This window comes from Rattus norvegicus, chromosome 4 (assembly GCF_036323735.1).
Source record: "Rattus norvegicus strain BN/NHsdMcwi chromosome 4, GRCr8, whole genome shotgun sequence".
Classification (NCBI taxonomy): Eukaryota; Metazoa; Chordata; class Mammalia; order Rodentia; family Muridae; genus Rattus; species Rattus norvegicus.
In genome coordinates, this window is record NC_086022.1 from 104,898,706 (window position 1) to 104,910,245 (window position 11,540).

The 11,540-nt window shown below is 47.2% G+C and overlaps 1 pseudogene; it reads right to left on the reverse strand.

The window, feature by feature from the left end:
* Tuba1b-ps8 (tubulin, alpha 1B, pseudogene 8) lies at positions 1-1,255 on the reverse strand (annotated as a pseudogene).
* Between the last annotated feature and the right edge of the window lie 10,285 nt (positions 1,256-11,540).

Genomic DNA, 11,540 nt, shown 5'->3' on the forward strand with positions numbered 1-11,540 from the left:
CTGCCAGCTGTAATGTCACCCTGTGCTCCATTGCAGGAAGCCTTCTGCCCTGTACATAAAGGAGGGTGACCTCGCCTCAGCACTGGCGGTAATGTTGCTCAGCAGACACACAGCTCTCTGCACCACCAGGGACCACAGTGAGAGGCTGGTAATTAATGCCAACCTTGAAGCCAGTGGGGCATCAGTCCACAAACTGGATGCTGTGCGTGGTCTTGTTGGTAGCAGTGGCAGCAATGACATCTTTGGGAATCACATGGTACAGCGGGCAGCAGGCCATGTATTTACCATGGTGAGGGTCACATTTGACCATTTGGTTGCCTGGCTCAAAGCAGGCATTGGTGATCTCTGCTACAGAAAGCTGCTCATGGTAGGCTTTCTCAGTAGAGATGACAGGGGCATAAGTGGTCAGAGGGAAGTGGATATGGGGGTAGGCCACCAGGTTGGCCTAGAATTCTGTTAGATCACCTGAGGGAAGCAGTGATGGAAGACACAATCTGGCTAATAAGGTGGTTAAAGTTAGTGTAGGTTGGGAGCTCAATGTCGAGGTTTCTACGACAAATGTCATAGATGGCCTCATTGTCTACCATGAAGGCACAATCAGAGTGCTCCAGGGGTGTGGGTGGTGAGGATGGAATTGGAGGACTCAACCACAGTAGTGGAAACCTGGGGGACTGGGTAAATGGAGAACTCCAGCTTGGACTTCTTTCAGTAATCGACAGAGAGCCGCTCCACCAGCAGGGAGATGAACCCAGAGGCAGTTCCCCCACCAAAGCTGTGGAAAACCAAGAAGCCCTGGAGACCTGTGCACTGGTCAGCCAGCTTGCGAATTCTGTCCAAGACAAGGTCAGTGATCTCCTTGCCAATGGTGTAGTGGCCACGGGCACAGTTCTTGGCAGCATCTTCCTTGCCTGTGATGAGCTGCTCTGGGTGGAAGAGCTGGCGGTAGGTGCCAGTGCGAACTTCATCAATAACTGTGGGTTCCAGGTCTAGGAGCACTGCCCGGGGCACGTGCTTGCCAGCTCCTGTTTCACTGAAGAAGGTGTTGAAGGAGTCATCTTCTCCCCCAATGCTTGTCGCTTGGCCTCTGGCCATCAGGCTGGATGCCATGTTCCAGGCAGTAGAGCTCCCAGCAGGCATTGCCGATCTGGACACCAGCCTGGCCGACGTGGATGGAGATGAACTCACACATGATAGCTACGGGTTAGAAGGTGAGGGTGACAGAGGCAGACACTGGGCCCTGGTTACCGTTTCCGACAGCTAAGAGTCGAGGTAAATAATGCAAGGAGGCCAATTTCTGTGCTGATTTCAACATTGTTCCTGTGAACTGACCAGTGGTTTCTGTTTACCAAGCTTCTCAGAATAGTCCTCTGTTTGCAAGGAAGTCCACGTTTGAGAGTTTATCCTAAACAATTTAGGGCATTGCCACTAGAAGTAGACAATGAGACCCCGTCACTGAAGACAGCAAATGTTTCTGTTGCAGGGCATAGAAGAATCATGAGAGGACTCAGCTGGAGGCTTCCTCCTTGCTGATAGCTTTCATAGAGCCAGGGGGTGATGTGCAGGCTTCCAGGAGAGAATTGTCACCGACGTCTCACCCAGCTGCTGACCCTGTGAGCTATACTGCTAACCTGCTAGGCATGATACGCCCTCGGGTGTGATGGTGGCACAGAGGTATGTGGTAACCAGTTACTTTCTGGTTGGATTTAAGGCCTTTTCTCCAGGGGAGAAATCATGCCTGCTACTGTGAACCTGGTCGCAAGCCCATGGCTGGGCACTCAGAGTTCTTAGTGGGCTACTGCTGGGTTTTTTGCTCAGTAGAGTAACTCTTTTCTTGTTTTCATTGTTGGGAAGCACACACGGTTTCAAAGTTCCATCACTTGGCCACACAACTAGGGGGTGGGGTTGCTGTCTAGCTAAGGTGCAGGGGTGATGCCCTCTCCCCTGCTGAAGCTCAGATGGCCTCCTCGGGGAAGGAGTGCAGCTAGAAAGAAAACTCGGGTCTCCTTACTGGCACTGTGGAACACCTCCCAAGACCACACTTCCTCCCTGGTTTTCAAGGGTACATAAACATATGATAATGACACCTTCTACAAGCCACCCGAAAATAAGGGTGCCTCAACCTACTTTGTCTACAGATTCATCAGAGCAAGAGGGTGCTGTCCGGATGGGTCCCTCCACAAGCTCCAGTCAGAGATGACTCCATTCAGGTAAGAGCTCTGGTTCTGGACCAAGTGATGCTTGCGTCTTCTCCTGGAGGGTGGGGTGTGCAGTTACTCCTGTTGCCTTCGGAGATGGCTGATGATGCTACGCCATGAAGCCTGCTGCAATGAGGCGACGGCAGTAAAACGTGGGTGAAGGATAAACAAGAAGTGAGTAGGTCAGGATAGCCTTTCTGGAGCTCCTACAACTCCCGTTTGGCTTATGCACCATTTAGACTTAAGGGAGAAGAGAAATAAATCACCTTTTCTTTCCTGATGTTGAGGGTACATTTTTTTTCCTTTTGGTTTCCTTTTATATACCTGTGGTATCGGGGGCAACTCACCAGCCAATAGGACAATGACCAGGCTCCATCTCGGGCTTCCAGGTCACAGAACCCAGGGCATCTACCTGCCATGTTCTTTCCCACCTGGCACATGTCCATGTATCTGCAGCCAGGGAAGCCGTTGGCTCTAGCACAATCACTGGAACAGCAAGCCTGGCACAAGCCTCCGTCTCTGTGTGGCCTGGGTTTGTTGTGACAGTTACCCATTCAAGTGGAGTCAGATTAAAATGACCAAAGGGTCCACTGTACCCTAGGCTCCCAAGGGAGTTCGAAATGGCCTAAGAAGTGACTGAGAAGGACCTTTGAGGAGAGAGTAGTTTGCCTCCCCAGAGTTGAGGGGAGTCAGACAGAGCCTCTGCCCCCCAACCCCACGCTCCCAGCTGCACACCTGCACCCTTTATTGTGGGGATGCCACATAGGGCAGCTCTCTACCCTACAACACCCCAAACCTTTGTGCTTGTTGGAGCAGAGGAAGGGAGCACAGAGAGGCAGACACACCCATCTCAGTTCCCAGCCCCCAGCAAGTGTCTGGGCCATCTCAGGCTCGCTCTGTCCTCTCTGCCTTTTCTGTCCCACTGTCCTGTCACCTCCAAAGCTGCTTGGGTACAGCTTAACCCAGATCAGCACCCACACACGTCATTAGTGCACAGCAAGAATCAACATCAAGCAAGGACCATGTTTAAAATACAGGCAGATCGGGGTTTGATCCTTATTATCTGAGAGCTCAGGCTTGCTTTGGACTTTTTTGAGGATCAAATGTATCCCAGGTTGGCCCTGAACTAGGATGGCAGGCTTACAGGCTTAGACCAACCACGGCCGGTTTAGAGAGAGATCCTTCTTTTCTCTTCTCTTCTCTTCTCTTCTCTTCTCTTCTCTTCTCTTCTCTTCTCTTCTCTTCTTTTCTCATTTTTCCTCATCTCTTCTTTTCTTTTTCTTCTCTGCGTTGTACCTACAGCTTCATATAGCAAGTTCTCGACCTCTTAGTTGTATCCTTAACTTCAGAAAACTTTAAAAATTGATCTTGACAAATATAATATGATTCTACTTATAGAAGGTACCCAGAGGTCAAATTGATGGAAACAAACAAACAAAAAATACAGCAGAGATCAGAACCCCAGTCAGTGTTTGATGAGTTTGAGTTTATAGTTTAGGGAGTTGCAAACTGTGAGAGACCGAAACAAATAGAAAAGGAAAAAGAAACAAAGGAAGGAAGGAAGGAAGGAAGGAAGGAAGGAAGGAAGGGAGGGAGGGAGGAAGGGAGGAAGGGAAGGAGGGAGGGAGGAAGGGAGGAAGGGAGGAAGGGAGGGAGGAAGGAAGGAAGGGAGGAAGGGAAGGAGGGAGGGAGGGAGGGAGGGAGGAAGGAAGGGAGGGAGGGAGGGAGGGAGGAAGGAAGGAAGGAAGGAAGGAAGGAAGGAAGAGAGGGGGGAAAAGGTGGATCACATTCCTGAGGAACCACACCCAAGGTGATTCTTTGGCACCCACACACAAAGTGTGCAGAATACACATACACACACACACACACACACACACACACACACACACACACACACACACACACACAACCAAAAGAACTCCAACTTCTGTGAATGAAGAATGGTCAAACTCATGGGAACAGAAAACAGCAGAATAGTGGTCCCCTGGTCTTGGGGAGGGGACCAAGTACTGTGGTGGCAGAGGTAGAAGAGGCAGATTTGGCAGAAGAGGCCAGGAGGCTTCCGAGGCAGCAGAGGAGGGAGGGGAGACTTTGAGCCACAAGGAAAGAAGATGAAGTTTGAATAGTTCCTTCCACCCCATCCTTTTCCTCTTCGTTTTAAAGAAAAGACTCTGGGTATTTTATTCTGTTACCTGTTCAATGTCAGAGCCTTCTAAGGACATTCCAAGACAGGTAAGATCCCAAACCCTGGTTTTTTTGTTTGTTTGTTTTGTTTTTGTTTTTGTTTTTTTTTGGGGGGGTTTGTTTTTTTTTGTTGTTTTTTTTAAAGACACTCATCTCATCTGGGATGGATGGAGGTGACAGCTGCATGGAGGGAGGCGAGCTTAATGCCACTGTGCTGCTTGCTTAACAGTGGAGGGGACGTTTAGTCCATGTGGGTGTTTGAACACAAATACAAACACCAAATAACGCTCAACTTGTATGACAACCTATGAAGGAAGGGAAAGACAAAGCCAGGTAGTGCTGGAGCTCGGCTCAAGTGTCCACCATGAAAGCTCTGTGGGTGGAGCCCACCGGACTCTGCCACCAGCAAAGCTCCGGAATGGCAGTATGGTTCCTTTGCTTTTTTCTTCCCTTGAGATACATTGTTTCTTTTTGTGAATTATCTTTACATTTTGAAGTTGCTTTTAAAATAATTAGAGCAAACATCAAGCGTGGTGGTAAGAACCTTAATCCCAGCACTGGGCAGGTGTGGAGGCAGGAGGATCAGAAGAAGGTCAAGGTTGTGGTGGGTTACATAACCAGTTTAAGGCCAGCCTGAGCTAGGGGTTGGGGATTTAGCTCAGTGGTAGAGCACTTGCCTAGCAAGCGCAAGGCCCTGGGTTTGGTCCCCAACTCCGGAAAAAAAGAAAAAAAAAAAAGAAAGAAAGAAAAAATAAAAAAGGCCAGCCTGAGCTACCCGAGATCCTGTCTCCAGAAAAAAAAAAAAAAAGAAAGAAAGTGTATATTATTAATTGTAATATTATACATTGTATGTCACTTGTAGGAGTTTAGAAATAGAAACAAAAGAATAAGGGACATCTTGATATTTTTATTATGTTTTAAAAACATTTTCACATCATCATAACCGTCTTGGATATATGTGTTTATAAAATATACCGTAACCATTTCCCAGATCCATACATGTTTCTCACATTTCTAATATTTCACGGTGATGTTTAAAAGTGTGCTGGGTGTACCTTTTGGAGAACGGTTCATTCAGTCTCTGCCCATGTTCACGTCTCTGTGCCTCCCTCTGGCTGAGTCTAAGATTTCTCCCACTACAACAGCTTTCCACCTTGGAACAATTGGGCACATGGGTGCAAACATTTTAATAGATCCCCCGCCCCCCCGTCATTCATTCATTCATTCATTCATTCATTCATTCATTCATTTATTTATTCATTTTTACACTCTAGATTTTACTCTTCCCAGTCCACCCCTCCAAATGTTTCACATCCCATACCTCCTCCCTGCACCCACACCACCCCATCTCCACGAGAATGTTCCAACCTCACCCACCCAACCAGACCTCTAAACTTCCTGGGCCTCCAGTCTCTTGAGGGTTAGGTGCATCTTCTCTGACTGAACCCACACCCCGGAGTCCTCTGCTGTATATGTGTTGGGGGCCTCATCTCAGCTGCTGTCTACTGCCTGGTTGGTGATCGATCCAGTGTCTACGAGAGCTCATGGGTCCAGGTTAATTGAGACTGCTGGTCCTCCTACAGGGTTGCTCTCCTCCAATTGGCCTCTTTTTAAAATTTTTTTGTTTTACTTTTCATTGCTATAAGTATAAATTATGGGATACAGGGTGTCCCCCTCCCTCCAGAAAGTTTCATGTATCCTAGACTGATCTCTAACTCACCACATAGCCAAGGATGACCTTGAATTCCTGACCCTCCTGCTTCCACACGCCCAGTGCTGGGAAGGCAGGCGTGGCACCACCATGCCTGGTCTGTGTTTCCATTGCCTTATTTGGACATTGTTGCCATTGCTTGTATTCTTACTGCTTGGTATTCATCCCTCGCTGGATTCTTTGCAGTTTTCTCCCTTTTGGCAGACTGCCTCATCACTGTTTCTGTCAAAAGCTAATTTGTTTGAAATAATTCATTTGTCAATTTGTGGTTTTGTTGCCTGTGTTCTGGGGATGATATTCAAAAGATATTTCCCCACTTTTGTATTATAGATTTTGTTTGTGTGTGGGGAGGGTGGTATGTGTGTATATGCAAGTGTGGAGTCCAGAAGATAACTTTATAGCATTGGTTCTTTTCTTTCCCCTTTATGGGGTTCTGGGGATCAAACCCAGGTCACCAGGCTTGCACAGCAAGCACCTTTACCTGACAAAGTGTCTCGCTGGTCCTAAGTTACAGCTTTTTAGTATCTGATATGAGATTGCTTTCTGGGACACTGCCACTCCGTCCCACAGTAAGTATCATCCTATCTCATGTGTGTCACACTCGGGAACTACCTTTTCTGCACTGGTACTACTCTATATAAGATTGCCTCATCTTCCCCCATTTTACAAATGATCAAATGTGCATGTACAAAGTGACAGATTTCCACATGGTATTTTCATGTTTGTATCATAGTCTTGGATTGTCTTCACCGAAAATCCTCCATCACCCTTCCTGTTTCTTATAGAGCCCCTCCCATGTTCATGTTATGTATTTCCTACTTTTTAAAGGTATAGATTCCATATATGGGCACAAACATATGGCACCATTTTCCAAAGTCTGGCTTATTCCTTTTAACATGATGGTCCATGACCCTTGTAATAAAATCTCTAGTCATAAGTAAGATGGAGTCTTAATACAGCTTTGACCGGATTTCTGGATAGACTGGCCAAATCGTTTTAAAAGGTGTGCATTCCCCAAGTGAACACCTTTACTTTGAGCACACAGACCAGTGTTACAGAGCAAAAGCATAGGGTTTGTGCTTTTATGCTGTACACATGGCAGGAACTCAAAACCCAGGGCCCCAGAATGCTGCTCTGTGCTGTAATATGCTCAGGGACAGATCAGGGCGTGACGGTCCTAGGTACAATCCAAGGAATGAGTTGTGCAGAGTTGCTGAACCCCACATTAGAGAGGCAAGGGACCTGACCCCAGCCATGGGGAGAGCCTGACTTAGTACCCAAGTCAATATCAACCTTCCCATGAACAGAGCTGTGAAAGCCCATCAGAAGGGCAGCAGACAGGGAGGAGAGGCTTTTGAACAAGGCCAACCACTCAAGGATTCACCATTCGGCAAAACCTGTCTATGAGGGGCTACCCCTGTCACCCAAGGCTGAGCTGGGGTCTTGTTAAAAGCGAAACTGACTTTCAGAGGGTTCTGGAGGAGTTTGCTGCAAGAGAGTTGATGTTCCACTTCGGGGTCCAACTAGCTTCAAACAATGCCTCTTGCTTGCTTTGCTGGGGCCCCTTGGTTGCCCCTGCTACCTCTAGATGTTTCTGAGGTTACAGCAGGCCACAGCATGTTCCAGTCTAGGCAGAGGAAATATAAAAACCAACGAGAGTGTGACTCAAGACCCCCTCGTGATTCTACAGTACCACACAGCTGGAAACAGCAAAGTCTGCAGGCTTCAGGATTACGCCATTGCCAGGAAACTGCTTCCTTTTCTCCTAACCAAAAGAGATGGGCACCCAAGATCCATTCGGCAGATGAGGAACAAGACCAGAAAGGCTCAGGGTATCACAGGAAATCACACAGCATTAATAACTACTGAGTCAGGACCCCGGCCCAGCAGCCAGACTGAGTGGCATGTTACAGAGCTCAGCGGTCCATTAGCAAGTTTCATGGATGTGAAAAGGAACCTGGAAGCAGGCCAGTATAGCTTTATAAACACTCGGGGTTATTGGGTTTGAGGGGGATAAGACAACAAGAGAGTTGAGTCTGTAATTCAAAGCAGATAGAGTCAGAGGCTGAGTGGGCTACACGAGATGCTTGAGGAGAGAGACAGAGAGGGAGAGGGAGAGGGGAAGGGAGAGCACACTCAGGAGATGACTCAGTAGTTAAAACACTTGCCGCTCAGAAGTGAGGACCAGGATTTGGATCTTCAGAAACATAAATGTTGGGTGGACCTTGTGGCCCAACTGTAAAACAGGCAGAACCCTCAGCAAGATCCACCTTGATGGGTAAGGTTGACAAGTCAGAGAGGGCAATTCCTGACTTCAAATGGCATGCACACCCCGCACTGGAGAAAAATGAAAAAGCCATTTAAAAAGGCACAAAAGTAGAAAGCACAAAGGCATAATTAAATGTTACTACACTGGGTTGGGGTTTTTTTGTTTTTGTTTTTTTGTTTTTTTGTTTTTTTAGTTTTTAAAAACTTTTTATCGGGGTTGGGGATTTAGCTCAGTGGTAGAGCGCTTGCCTAGCAAGCGCAAGGCCCTGGGTTCGGTCCCCAGCTCCGGGGGGAAAAAAAAAACTTTTTATCAATTCTTTGTGAATTTCACATCATGCCCCGAATGCCCCTCATCTCTCTTTCTCCTCATACCTGCTCTCCCAACCTACCCCCAACAGAGAAGAAAATCTCATTTGGAAGCTGCAGTGTGTCCCACTGTGTCCCCCAGCAGCCTCTTTTGTCCACACTTCTTTCTTTGCTTGTTTCTTTTTTTTTTTTTAAATATGTAGCGTGGCTGGGGCTACAGCTCAGTAGTCAAACATACATGGAGTCCTCGATTCCACTTCATGGGGCTGATTACTTGGGGCTGAGCATAGAGTCCATTCATGTTAGAGAAGCTCTCCACTAACCAAGCCACGGTCCCAGGCTCCTTCCTACGTCCTTGTGTTACTTTTTATTTGAGACAAGCCTTGGGTGAGTCGTCCACGCTGGTCCCGAGCTCACGGTATCATGCAGGTAGGCCTGAACTTGCCGTCCTTCTGCCTCTGCCTCACTAACAGCTAGGACAGCAACACCAGCCCCAGACAAAACGTTCGCAAACCCAATAGCAAAGACCATCTTTGTGCATTCCACACTGACTTTCCCCTTGATTAAGCATGGTGTTAGAACTGAGTGTGACACTATGGTCACCAAGTCTCTATGTGTCCTTGTTCCCAAAGAGCTTTGGCTGAGGAAGGAAGACCCATTCTAAACGTGAGCTGAAGTCCAGAATTGAAAAAGATGTGAACTGGGTACTGCGTTCCCTCTCTGCCTCCTACTGCAGACTCCTCCAGCTCCCACTGCTCAGCCTCCCCCTCCCCCACCTTGACAGATCATGGCATCAAACTGTGAGCCAAAGCACAGATCCTTTCCTTAAATTGTCTGGTGTTTTGTCAGAACAGCAAGTAAGGTGTCTTAAAAAGAGCCCTTTTTAACAGAGACAAGTAAAAGGCCCTTTTCCAACCTACATATACCTTCACTCTGTTAAGTACATCACAATAGGCAAGTCTGAGTTTGTGGGTTTTAGTCTTCTAAGAAAAAGTTAGAAGAAACAGGGTTTTCTGGCTTCTTGGTACTGAAATGAATGGGTTTAGACTCTAGGCCCACTGAGTGTTCTCGACCCATAAGAAACGTATTTCAATACCCTTGCCTGGAAACTACAAACATCTCATTTTTGTTAAAGATTTATTTATTTATTATATGTAAGTACACCGTAGCTGTCTTCAGACACACCAGAAGAGGGCATCTGATCCCATTACAGACGGTTGTGAGCCACCATGTGGTTGCTGGGATTTGAACTCAGGCCCTGAGGAAGAGCAGTGCTCTTAACCACTGAGCCATCTCTCCAGCCCCTATGAACGTCTAGTAAGAACATTTGCTGAGCAGTGATGGTACATGCCTTTAATCCAAGCACTCAGGAGGCAGAAGCAAGCAGATCTCTGTGAGTTCAAGGCCAGCCTGGTCTACTGTGAGGTCTGAACTGACCCCTGTCCGGGAACCCTTGAGTGAGATTCATAGAGGCAGTAATCAATACAAAAGCAAGAGGAACTTACTTTATTCCAACACGTTAGGGTTGACTCCCTTTAGGAGAGAGGCGACCCTGAGCAGACTCTAACAGGGAGTTCTATACCTTGCAAACAATTGGGGCAGAGTGCAAACAACTGGTAACTAGGCATGGTACTACTAGTGAGGCGAAGCGACCTTCGAACTGACTTGTGATCAGTGAACCGTTCTGGACTTTCCAGGGGGTTCGGTTGGGAGTCACAGTGGCTTTGTCTGACAGTGTGGCTGGCAGCTGCTCCAGGAACTAAGCTGGCCCTGCCCTCCCTGGAAGGGAGGGGGTCTTTGTGCTTGGTTTGTGGTAGAGCTTTCCCACTGGCCGTAGACTGACCCAACTGTGGCTCTTTCACTACAGAGGGAGTTCCAGGATAGCCAGGGCTACACAGAAAAACCCTGTCTTTAAAAACCAAAAACAAACAAATAATGAAAAAAAGAAAACTTACAACTTTCTGAGAAATTAACAGCTCCAATAAAAACAAAAACAAAACATCAGAGGGCCAGTAAGATTCAGCAGGTAAAGAAACTTGCTCCCACGCTTGGAAGAAAAAGACAACTGTCCCATAGGTTACCCTCTGACCTTCACGTGAGTACTCACACACGCAGAGAAATAAATAGGGTTTAAAAAGTAGAAGATATGGGGCTGGGGATTTAGCTCAGTGGTAGAGCGCTTACCTAGGAAGCGCAAGGCCCTGGGTTCGGTCCCCAGCTCCGAAAAAAAGAACCAAAAAAAAAAAGTAGAAGATATCTCTCTGTCCTAATATACAACATCTCATACCCAATCACTTATGCAAAACTATGCCTGAAATTATTTACTAAATCAGTCATTAGTCAAAACCCTCAGATTCCAGAAAGCACAAATATAGCTATAACCTTAGACCACAAAGAAACCAAATTATCTATGAAAGGCGATATACGCAAGGGAGCAGCGAAGCCATAGAACTCGACCACTCCGTGGGTAGAGAGAAAGATTTGTTGGGGGTCAAACTCCCAAGGCTGTTGGGGAGGAAGGTAGAGAGAAGCAAAATGACAGAAGAGCAAGCACATTTTATATGGCGGTCAGCAGGGTGGGGCTTTGAGCTGATACGGGTTATGCAACTGACCCAGAACTAGGGGCCCTTGGCTGCAGTAGCTGACCTTTGAGGGCGGATCAAGGACGGTTCCTGGTAAATGGGAAGCTGTGCTTTCAGAGGAAACCACCTTCATGCTTCTTTTTACCAGACAGAGTCCTATTTGGGACCAGTGTCACCAGCACTGCCCTTTGGGAGGCTACTTTGGACCTAAGAGGAGGGGGAATCTATCCACTTGGAAACTATAAACTTATTTCTAATGACTCTTAAAATAACCAACCAACATTGAAACTGCAG